Source organism: Mandrillus leucophaeus, unplaced genomic scaffold (genome assembly GCF_000951045.1).
Source record: "Mandrillus leucophaeus isolate KB7577 unplaced genomic scaffold, Mleu.le_1.0 Scaffold184, whole genome shotgun sequence".
Taxonomy (NCBI): Eukaryota; Metazoa; Chordata; class Mammalia; order Primates; family Cercopithecidae; genus Mandrillus; species Mandrillus leucophaeus.
The window spans coordinates 4,867,346-4,876,833 of record NW_012101854.1 but is presented as its reverse complement, the minus strand read 5'-3'; the positions used below and the strand labels follow the sequence as shown (position 1 = coordinate 4,876,833).

Genomic DNA, 9,488 nt, shown 5'->3' with positions numbered 1-9,488 from the left:
AGAATCTCAAATCTATAGTCTGTTCACATTTTCAAACAAACAGGGTTGCCTTTTAAGGAGAGGCTAGTGCCTCTGAAAAACTTCACTTAAGAATTAATTGCATATATGAATCAAAAACAGACTAATCAACAAGTAAATGTTGAATTTTTCATAGGCTCTTGGCAATTGTTATTATAATAGACATTAAAAGACAAATACATCTATCAGTCCATTTAAATCAGTGTTATTATCCAAATTGACTTGCAAACATTAAACATATCTTCCTATAAAACATAAATAACATACCCTGTTTCAGAACTTTTTGAAGGTCCGTGTGCAGTTGAAGAAATGTTTATTAATGCTTCTGGTACTTATCCAGATTTGAGTCAAGAAAAGTTGGCTTATTTATAAACAATGGTCCCCAAAACTTGCTTTTCCGGAATTACAAATTCTACAATGAATCATCTGTATTGTCTGATGTATCTTCTAAATTTAGGATACAATTCATTATCTAAATCCTTGCTTATTTCAAGACTTCTGCCCTTAGTTCTTTAATGTGTAAATATAAAATGAAAAGTCCCTAAATGCAAGGCACAATGTAACATGATAAAAACCTCTTTGTGTTAGAAAATTACATGTCAGAACCGGGTAATCTATAATACCAATTAACAAGCAATGATAATTGTAAGTTTTTAAGAGCTAGCAAATGTGTTGCTCTTTCTCAGAGATGACTCTTTTTCATATACTTTTGACATTTTTCCCCTTTATTTTGTAAAGTCTTCTTTGTGAAAGACACAAGACTATTTATAACAATAGATGTTTTAGGAATTGGCAAACTTTTAAATCCTAGACGGAATGGCAGAATAGGCCCTCAAGGAGGGAACGGACTTTATTTATTCTTGGTGAGTTCCAAATGCACAAAAACAAAGAGCTTGCCAGTTGCCAGTGGGAAGTGAACATAATTATGACTTCACAGCTGCTTCTAAAGTAAAAGGAGAGAAAAAAGGAAGAGTCATGCTTTTTTTTTTTTTGTACTGTATCTAAAAATAATATGCACAAAGGGAATATATTTATGCCAGATATAAGAAGCCATAAAGTAATACTGTACTACCAAACTTATGCCAAGACTTTCAGAAATCTTGACTTGGTGGACTGTAAATCAGAGATATGCATCTATACTACTCTAGCAATTAGAGCAATGTATGGAAAATTGAGTTCCTCAAATATATTCCCACTAGCTTGTTTCCCCTGATGCAAGTGGAGTGATCTTTCAGCCAAATTGTCGTCATCTACTTTACTGGTCTGACATTTGCAAAGCTCTGTTCAGAGAATTTAAAACTTGATGGATCTGACTCTATAGTGTGTGGTCTCAAGAAATGGCTTTTGGAAAGTTTTGTTTGGGACCTTGAAAATTATCCTGCATACATGCTATGAGATTCTCAAGGTAACTAGTTACATCTGCCAGGGCTGATATATTGTTTAATGTAGAACAGTTGTTGACAAATTTTTATGTAAATAGTGAAGTTGTAAATATTGCAGACTTTGTGGGCCATATAATCTCTATCCCAGCTATTCAACTGTGCCATTGTTGCATGAAAACAGCCTAGATAATATTTAAATGAGCAAGCAAGACTGTATTCAAATAAAACCTTACTTACAATAACAGACAGCAGGTGGATTTGGTTCTAGACCATCGTTTGCAGACTCTTGATCTAGAAAGTTCTAGTCATAAAGCTGGACTTGCTAAAGCCAAATAGTTATGGGAATCTTTATCAAAACAGAGGTCTTTTGTTAATGCCAGTAGAGCTTTTAAGGATAATTTAAACATATGGATATTTTCCTCAAGATGTTTTGTCAATTACTAGTGGAGAGAAGGACACCAGCAAAGAGCAGTCCTTTACCAAAAACACTGCAAAAATACTTTGGTTACTTGCTTCCTTACAAAATCATTATATCATGCAACTGCATACAGGAACTTAGATTGAACACAAAGCTCCAAATATTTTTATCTCTACTGATCCCTAGCAGATGTAACAGAAAGAAAAGATGAACAGTCAACCTGATTTCAATATAGATATTTTGTGGCAGCGAGAAAGGAGATGCCAGTTGAATCAGAATTATTTGTGAATCTGCTTGAGGCAGCCTCATGAAAAAAAAATAATCTTTTAGTCTGCCTCCTACATTCAGAGGCTACCTTAACTTCTGAAGAAATGTTAAATTATCTGAGGGATAACTCTAGGTGAGTCAAGGGTGATACCTTTCCCTGGGTCTTCCAGTAATCTGCCATTGACCTCTATATGCCACTTAACTTCCATTTGATCTATTTCCCAATTTATAAAATAAAGGAGAATAAAGAGATGTCTATAAAGTGGTTTAAAAGCCTGAGTGAAAGGCCATCTGAAACATAGGATGGCTGAATTTCAAAGAGTCAGGAGGACACTTTGGCTATTGAGAATACATGTTAAATCATATAAGTGGACACAATAGTATTCTTGTGAATGCCACATTACTCAGCAGTATTCCAGAGGTTCAAATAGATAAGGAGGACATGAAAGTTTAATATTCAAGTTAAGCCTTTTAATTAAAATATATATGAGAAAAATATATAGAAGGAATGCATTTTGAATTGAAAGTTGTTATTTTGTGATGTCAACATAGGAACATAGACAAAAATTCACCTAGACATTTTTCAAAGGCTCTTTTATATATAATCGAGGTACTCCAGTTTTTTATTTTTATAATATATTTTAGCTACTTTTAGTCTTACTGTATTTTTTATATACTTCTCTTTCTATTGTTATAAGACCCAAAGTTAATGTCATAGAAGCAGCATAAGGTGGTAGAATTGTGCTGTGCTGAGTGTTAGAATCTTTGCTTTCTCTGACTTCATTTTTTCACTAGTAAAGGCGATAATAAGAAGCTTTCAATTCTTTTAGGAGATTAAACGAGGTATTGAATGACAAAGTAGGTGCTTAACAGTTATAGATGTTCAGTAGTCAAGACTCAAATTTGAGTTTGAAGGATGCTGATTCTGAGATACTCAGGCTTGGTTAATTTCTCTAATAGGAAAGAGAAAAGGTATAATTAATTGCAGTTTTCCCAACGAAGAGAGCATTGGCATGACAATTTTCACTGTGTATTAATGATGTCATTGCAAGGTATTTACCATTTTTGTTCCCATCCCCAAATGCCAGTAGCCTCCTGCTGTGCTCAAAGAATATTCTTTCATTTTTCTAAATACAGTCAGCCCTCTGCATCCCTTGGTTCCACATGGTTCAAACAACCATGGCTTGAAAATATTAGAAAATTTTGCATCTATATGAACATGTATAGACTATTTGTTTCTTGTCATTATTCCCTAAACAATACAGTGCAACAAATATTCACATAGAATTTACATGTATTAGGTATTAAAAGTAACCTAGAGGTGACTTAAAGGAAAGGGGAGAATGTGTACAGGTTATATGCAAATACTGTACCTTTTTTATGTCGGGGACTTGAGCAACCATGGATTTTGGTATGCAAGGGAGGTGCTGGAACCATGCCCTCATGGAGACCAAGGCACAACTGTTACCTCTTTAGGAGGGGTCAATACAAAAACTGGATAATCATCTAAAACACTTGTGAATTCAGCGGGCAAAGTATTATTTTGGCATTAGAAAACTTGCTGGCATACCTGAACTCTCCTCAATGACCTGGGATCTGCTTAGAGACTAGGGCAGGTAATAAGATGGAAATTTTACAAATTAAAGTCAATACTCAAAAATAACTAATGATCAAAAGGATCCACATTTTTTCCACTGCTACTCACACCCCTACCTGGTTCAGCAACATAGAGCCATGGCAAAATGGTCACAAGTCCCTATATCTCACTAATGACAGAGACTCAAAGGAAGCCTGGCAGCTTAGGGCTGGTGACAGGCTATCAGAGTTGGAGGGCCCATCGTTTGCTGGTTGACTTTAGATGAGCTTCTTTACAAACGAGGGGTACATAGGAGGTTGTGGGTCAGAATCAAAAGGAAGTTCTCTTGCTCTATGTAGAGAGGTGTGTTGTTTATCAAAGGAGAAGAAGAGAAGGAAAGACGATTGGATTTAGAAGATTATTTAATTGCATGCAACAACTGTAGAAGTATTGAAGTTTTTGTCCCATTTAATAGATGGTAAAAATAAGCTGGTTTTAGTGCTCATACTGCTTCAGGGTGGGTACAGGGGAAGATTTGATTAAGAATTTTGAATAAATTTTTCTTTCACCTGATTATTTTGATTCTACCATGAATAAGCTGAGAATTGCTTAGGAGAATCTGTGCAGGCTGCCTTGAAACAGAAATGCAAGACTGATTGGTCTAGGGAAAAATATGCCAGCTGCCTGTACTAACAGCACCCATTCATTGGGATTTTAGTATGCACAATGTTATTGTGTAACTGAGTCTTTATTATAAGAATCATAAGATGTTTGTTTTGCTTAGTTTTATTTTTTCCTTGCCTTTTTCTGCCTCCATGCATTCTTGCTTGCACATAGTCATTTTGGTAGAAGTAGTCACTGGTAATTGACTAACTTCATATCCTTACACCCCTGGCCTGCAAGACTGATAAACTGTGTGTGTGTATATATGTGTGTGTGTGTGTGTATATGTGTGTGTGTGTGTGTGTGTGTGTGTGTATTTTTTTTTTTTGGAGAAGAAAAATGAATCTTAGGTCACAGAAACCTTGATGACATCCAGAAGTTTGATCAGGTCAAGAGACACAGACAGCTTTGGTTTTCGGGGTATCCCATCTCCTGCATACCTACCTGACTTGTAGAAGGCGCCACTTACGTGTAAAGGAAGGTTGGACTTGAGAGACTGTCTTTCCTGCCCTCTCACTTTGGCCAAATTGAATAAACCTTTATGCTGATGTGTCAATGTTTGGCTTACTGTGCATCAGGTATGTGAACCTAAATTTTGACGTTAGATAACAATTATCCAAAGCATTTTATATACTTAGTCCTTTTACTCTGCACAATAAATCCATAAGGTTGATATTTTCATTATCATCTCCATCTTCAGATGAAGACATAGAACTTGTAATACCAAATACCTTATTGAAATCACAGAGTCAATAAGAGAAAGAAGCTGGAATTGAACCAGGGCTCCTTACTCGGGGCTCATACCTAGCCTGGTGGGAGTGCTAGGGAAGGAGGGCAGAAAGGCAAGTCCCATGCGAGCAGAGCGGAGTGATTCCAGGATGGATCAATTGGCATCCATAGGACTTCTTGAGATGCTGAATGCAGAGGCCTTGAGAAGCCCACACTTTCTAGATTATGTACATCATACCCCGACCCAGTGGATATCTATTTAGTTTTGATTAAAACCCTCCCTTCTCTAGAAAGGGAATGTGAGTCTGTATCACCTACAATCAGACAAATCAACAGATGAGATTATCTGCATGGCCCTTTAAGGAAACTTCCCCACCTCCCTACTCTGTTATACTCTACCTACAAGATGAGAATTTCAAAGGAACATTGTTTCCCCTTGACTCAGACAGATAAAAGAAATCTGACTCCTAGTCACCAGGAAACAAGAAGTCTCCTCCACAGTCTTTTGACCTTTTGTTGCTCCAAGAAGGCCCACATGTCACTGCTTTGCCTCTTGAGGCCATTCAACCCATTTCGATCCTTTATATAACTGCTAAACATAGACACTGAAATGAAGAAATACAGCCTAAATAAAGACACCAATAACAGCTTGCAGGAAGTATTAAAAACAGTTCTGCAGAAGGTTAGGAGCCAAGGCTTTTTCTACTGTGAGCTTTAGAGTTTCTCTCTTTGGTCAGCCACAAGTTTACTTCACTACAGGTATGAGATTAGAAATTTTGAAGACTATTGCACACAATTTTCACAGTGGATCAGCCAGAAGTTGTTAAGCAAAGAGAATGGTGAAACCATAATATACTGAGATGACAGAGGGGGCTCATGAGTGTTCCTGCTTCCATGCACTGTGGGCCAGCCACCGGCAGCAGCCACTGTTTGTGGCATCCCTGACTTGGTTATGTGGGTTGTGCCTGTTGAGGGAGTGCTAAGAGGAGAAATCTACAGAAAAGCCATGAACTAGGTGGTTGAACCAAGTGAGCAAAATAGACAAGAACTTCAGATGCAGGAAATCTCCTTCCAGAGGCAGGTGTTTTTGGGTCCCTGACTTCTTCTCAAATTAGCCACCATGATATCAGAGCTTTCACACCAAGCTAGTATAGTATGGTGGCTAAGCCCGGGACTTCTGTAGATAAGTAGAGCTCAATCTAATCTCTGACTCCATATGGACTAATTGTGAGGTCATTGGAAAATCACTTTAGCTCATTAAATTACAGTTTCCTATTCCGTAAATTGGAATTAACATTAGTACTTACTATCTAGGGTTGCTATGAAGACTAAATACTTAACACAAGGTCTGGACCATAGTGAATACTTCATTCATGGGAGTCATTGTTATTGAGAAGCATTCTATGTGTACATCACTGTTCAGAGAACTGGGTACATATTAAAGTAAAAAGCCTGTGGTTTAGTCCTAGGATGCATATAATCTAGCTGGATTGACAAAAAAAGTACGTGCACAGAAAAGTTAAATAATATAAAGGAGCATACAAAAAAATGTTAACTGTGCAGCATGGATGATAAGTGCTTTATTCATTCATTCATTCATTAGTAAACTAATTTTGAAGACTTCCTGTTTTGAAGCAATGTGATAAGCACTGAGAAGGGTAGCAGAGCTTAATCCCATAGGAATTATTGCATGAAAAGTAGTATTGTTATCTTGAAGTTTGCTTATGGGAAAACTGAGACTTAGACACAAAAAAGGAGCATCTTCAAGTTCTCACTAGTAGTAAGTTAACATGGTTGGGATTGCAACCCAGACCTGCCTGACCCCAAAACTCATGATCTTATAGAGCAGTTGTTAAGAGAATAGAATCTACAGTCAGAGAATCTGGGCTCAATACTGACTCTGCCAATCATTAGTTTTGGATCTTAGTTAAGTTACTTAAATTCTCTGGACCAGAGTGTCCTCATCTGTAAAGTGAAGGTAAAATATTAGTATCTACTTCATGTGGGTTTTGTGATGATTAAATGATGATGAGTTAATCTATTTAAAAACGTATCAGTGCCTGGAACACTATCAACACTGTAAATATAAACTCTTATTATTGTAATAGTGAACACTATAAATTATTACTATCTTAACTGAGCTATGGCATGTGAAATGTTTAGAACATTGGTACATAATAAACATGCAGTAATTAGCTGTAATAATAATTATTATAATTATAAAGAGAAGGTTAGTCAAAGGCGGCTATTTTATATCAGGGACTTAAGCAACCACTGATTTTGGTATCTGCAGGAGGTCTTGATTCATAGTCTAATCAAAATAAATAATAATAACAATAGTTATTATTATGACCTAATGAGTTACACTGCCTCTGATTGGTTTACTTGCCTTCAGTCAAAATTGTCATTTTCTACTCCTAAACTTCCAAACTATTTCACTCCTGTCAATGAAATCATAATACCCCCATAACACAACATTATTTAAAGAATTACTGTTTTTGTTATCTTCAACAGGTAATGAAAGAAATGCTAGGATTAGAACAGGCCTCCGTTTAATTCTAAATCACGATGCCATTATGAGAATTAATCTATCATTACATGTAAACCACTATAGGACATAGTATATGCTCAATAAAGTTGGTTATTGTTCATATAATCAGTTCATATACTTTATTTTCAATATGTCATAGAGAATAAAGTCTCATCACTTTTCCTTTAGAACACATTTCATGTAATTCTGTCTTTCTACATACCCTAGCTGAAATCCTTGGGTGCCAGGCTTTCTATTAGGTGTAATTCATCCTGTGTACCACTGCTGTTACCTTCAACAGTTTGCTTAGACTAAGAAAACCAACACGATTTTCTGTTTTCTAACACCAACATGTCAGACACTTCTCCCCAATGGCCAACTCAATCTTTTCGGACTTCTTTTATTGCTTATAGGGTCACCGTTCTGGTCAAAATTGTCTCCTCATTACCTACAATGCCTTTTGTCTTATGTTGACTTTGGACAACACTCACATGCTTTCCCATTCCTTACCTGGGAGCCTTTGATTTCACTGTCTGCTGACTCAAATCTGCCTCTTCTTCAAGGATAAGATCATGTATCACCTTTTGCTTAAAGCCTGTCCTAATTAACTCCCATCAGCCCTTCCCCTCTCTGAAACCCTATAACCCTTGAATCTTCTATGCCTAATGCAGATATGATACAGGGATATGTTATGAAGAGGTTTAGTACATGGCCACCTGAGTAATATTACCTGAATTCTAACTCGGCTCTTCCTCATCTTAGGACTGGGACTTGGGCCTCAGTTTCTTCATCTGTCAAGTGGACATAACAGCAGCACCTATCTCATAGTATTATTTGTGATACTTAAATGACATAAACCATGCAGGGCACTTAGCATAGTAGTTGATGTGTGATAATCATTCAACACGTTAGCTGTTATGATGTGGTTGTTATGATGAGCACTCACCATCTGTTTGTTGAATTAATGAATTAAACTATTGATTTCCACACAGTTTTATAGTCTCCATGTTTAGACGAATAAAATAGATTGTACAAGATATCTGAGAATCCCAAAAGGATGCATAGTTACATTTACCTTTAGAATGTTGCCAGTCTTCGATGTCACAGAACACACAGGCTGATGGTTTAAATGCTCTCCTCCTCAAAGTCTGGGTTTTTTTCTCTCCCACCCATCCTTATTGCCAACCACCCCTTACTTGATAAGTAGAGAAAGGAAGAGGGTTATGAAGATTTCAGGTCGCAGATGAAATGTACAAAGACAAACCCAGGGCTTCCCATATTATATTGAATATAGAGAATGCCTTAGGGAACTCTAAGAAGTTTGAAGTCATTTTCTCTTTAGAAATCGTAAAGAGGTCAGTGATTTATAATTCAGAAGAACAATGGACAGGAAAAGTTCTCTACCTGCCCGTGCAAGCCACGACTGTCTTGCGAGGCCTTCTAATGTAGTCAGAGCTTCAAAGTAGTTAACAGCTCTTTTTCCCTAACTGCCTGCTACGCTTTATGCTAGAGGCACTTCTGCTCTTCTCTGATTCCTTTTGGCTTAAAAAATTATTTTTTTCTGCCATTCTCATTTCTCCTCTGCAATCCTCTCTTTCTTTCTTTTTCTCTTTAGTGGTCTGGCTTTGGTGCTGACCCCACCGTGCCCTCTCAAGGGCACTTAGCAGAGCTGTTGTCTCAGGCTCGGGTGTGCTCCCCATCCTCTGACCGGTAATAGAACAAAGGACAAAAGGCCATCTCTCCAAGTCACAATATCTCTTTATTGAAGCTTTGTTCTGCTGCTTTGAGCCTTTTCTCTCTGATTCACTGGCCTTGCATTTGAGCAACTTTCCCATTTCTCGCTTTTCTATTACCTCCCAATTCTAGAATGACTAGTTTAGACTTATTGTTTTCTTGTTTCTCACT

General features: G+C 37.1%; 1 long non-coding RNA gene across 1 annotated transcript; it reads right to left on the bottom strand.

The window, feature by feature from the left end:
* Positions 1-850: 850 nt before the first annotated feature.
* LOC105538053 lies at positions 851-9,277 on the bottom strand. The gene is made up of 2 exons (XR_001005831.1): positions 8,653-9,277; positions 851-958 (listed from the first exon to the last, which is right to left on the bottom strand). It is a non-coding gene; the product is annotated as an uncharacterized LOC105538053 (long non-coding RNA).
* Positions 9,278-9,488: the final 211 nt, after the last annotated feature.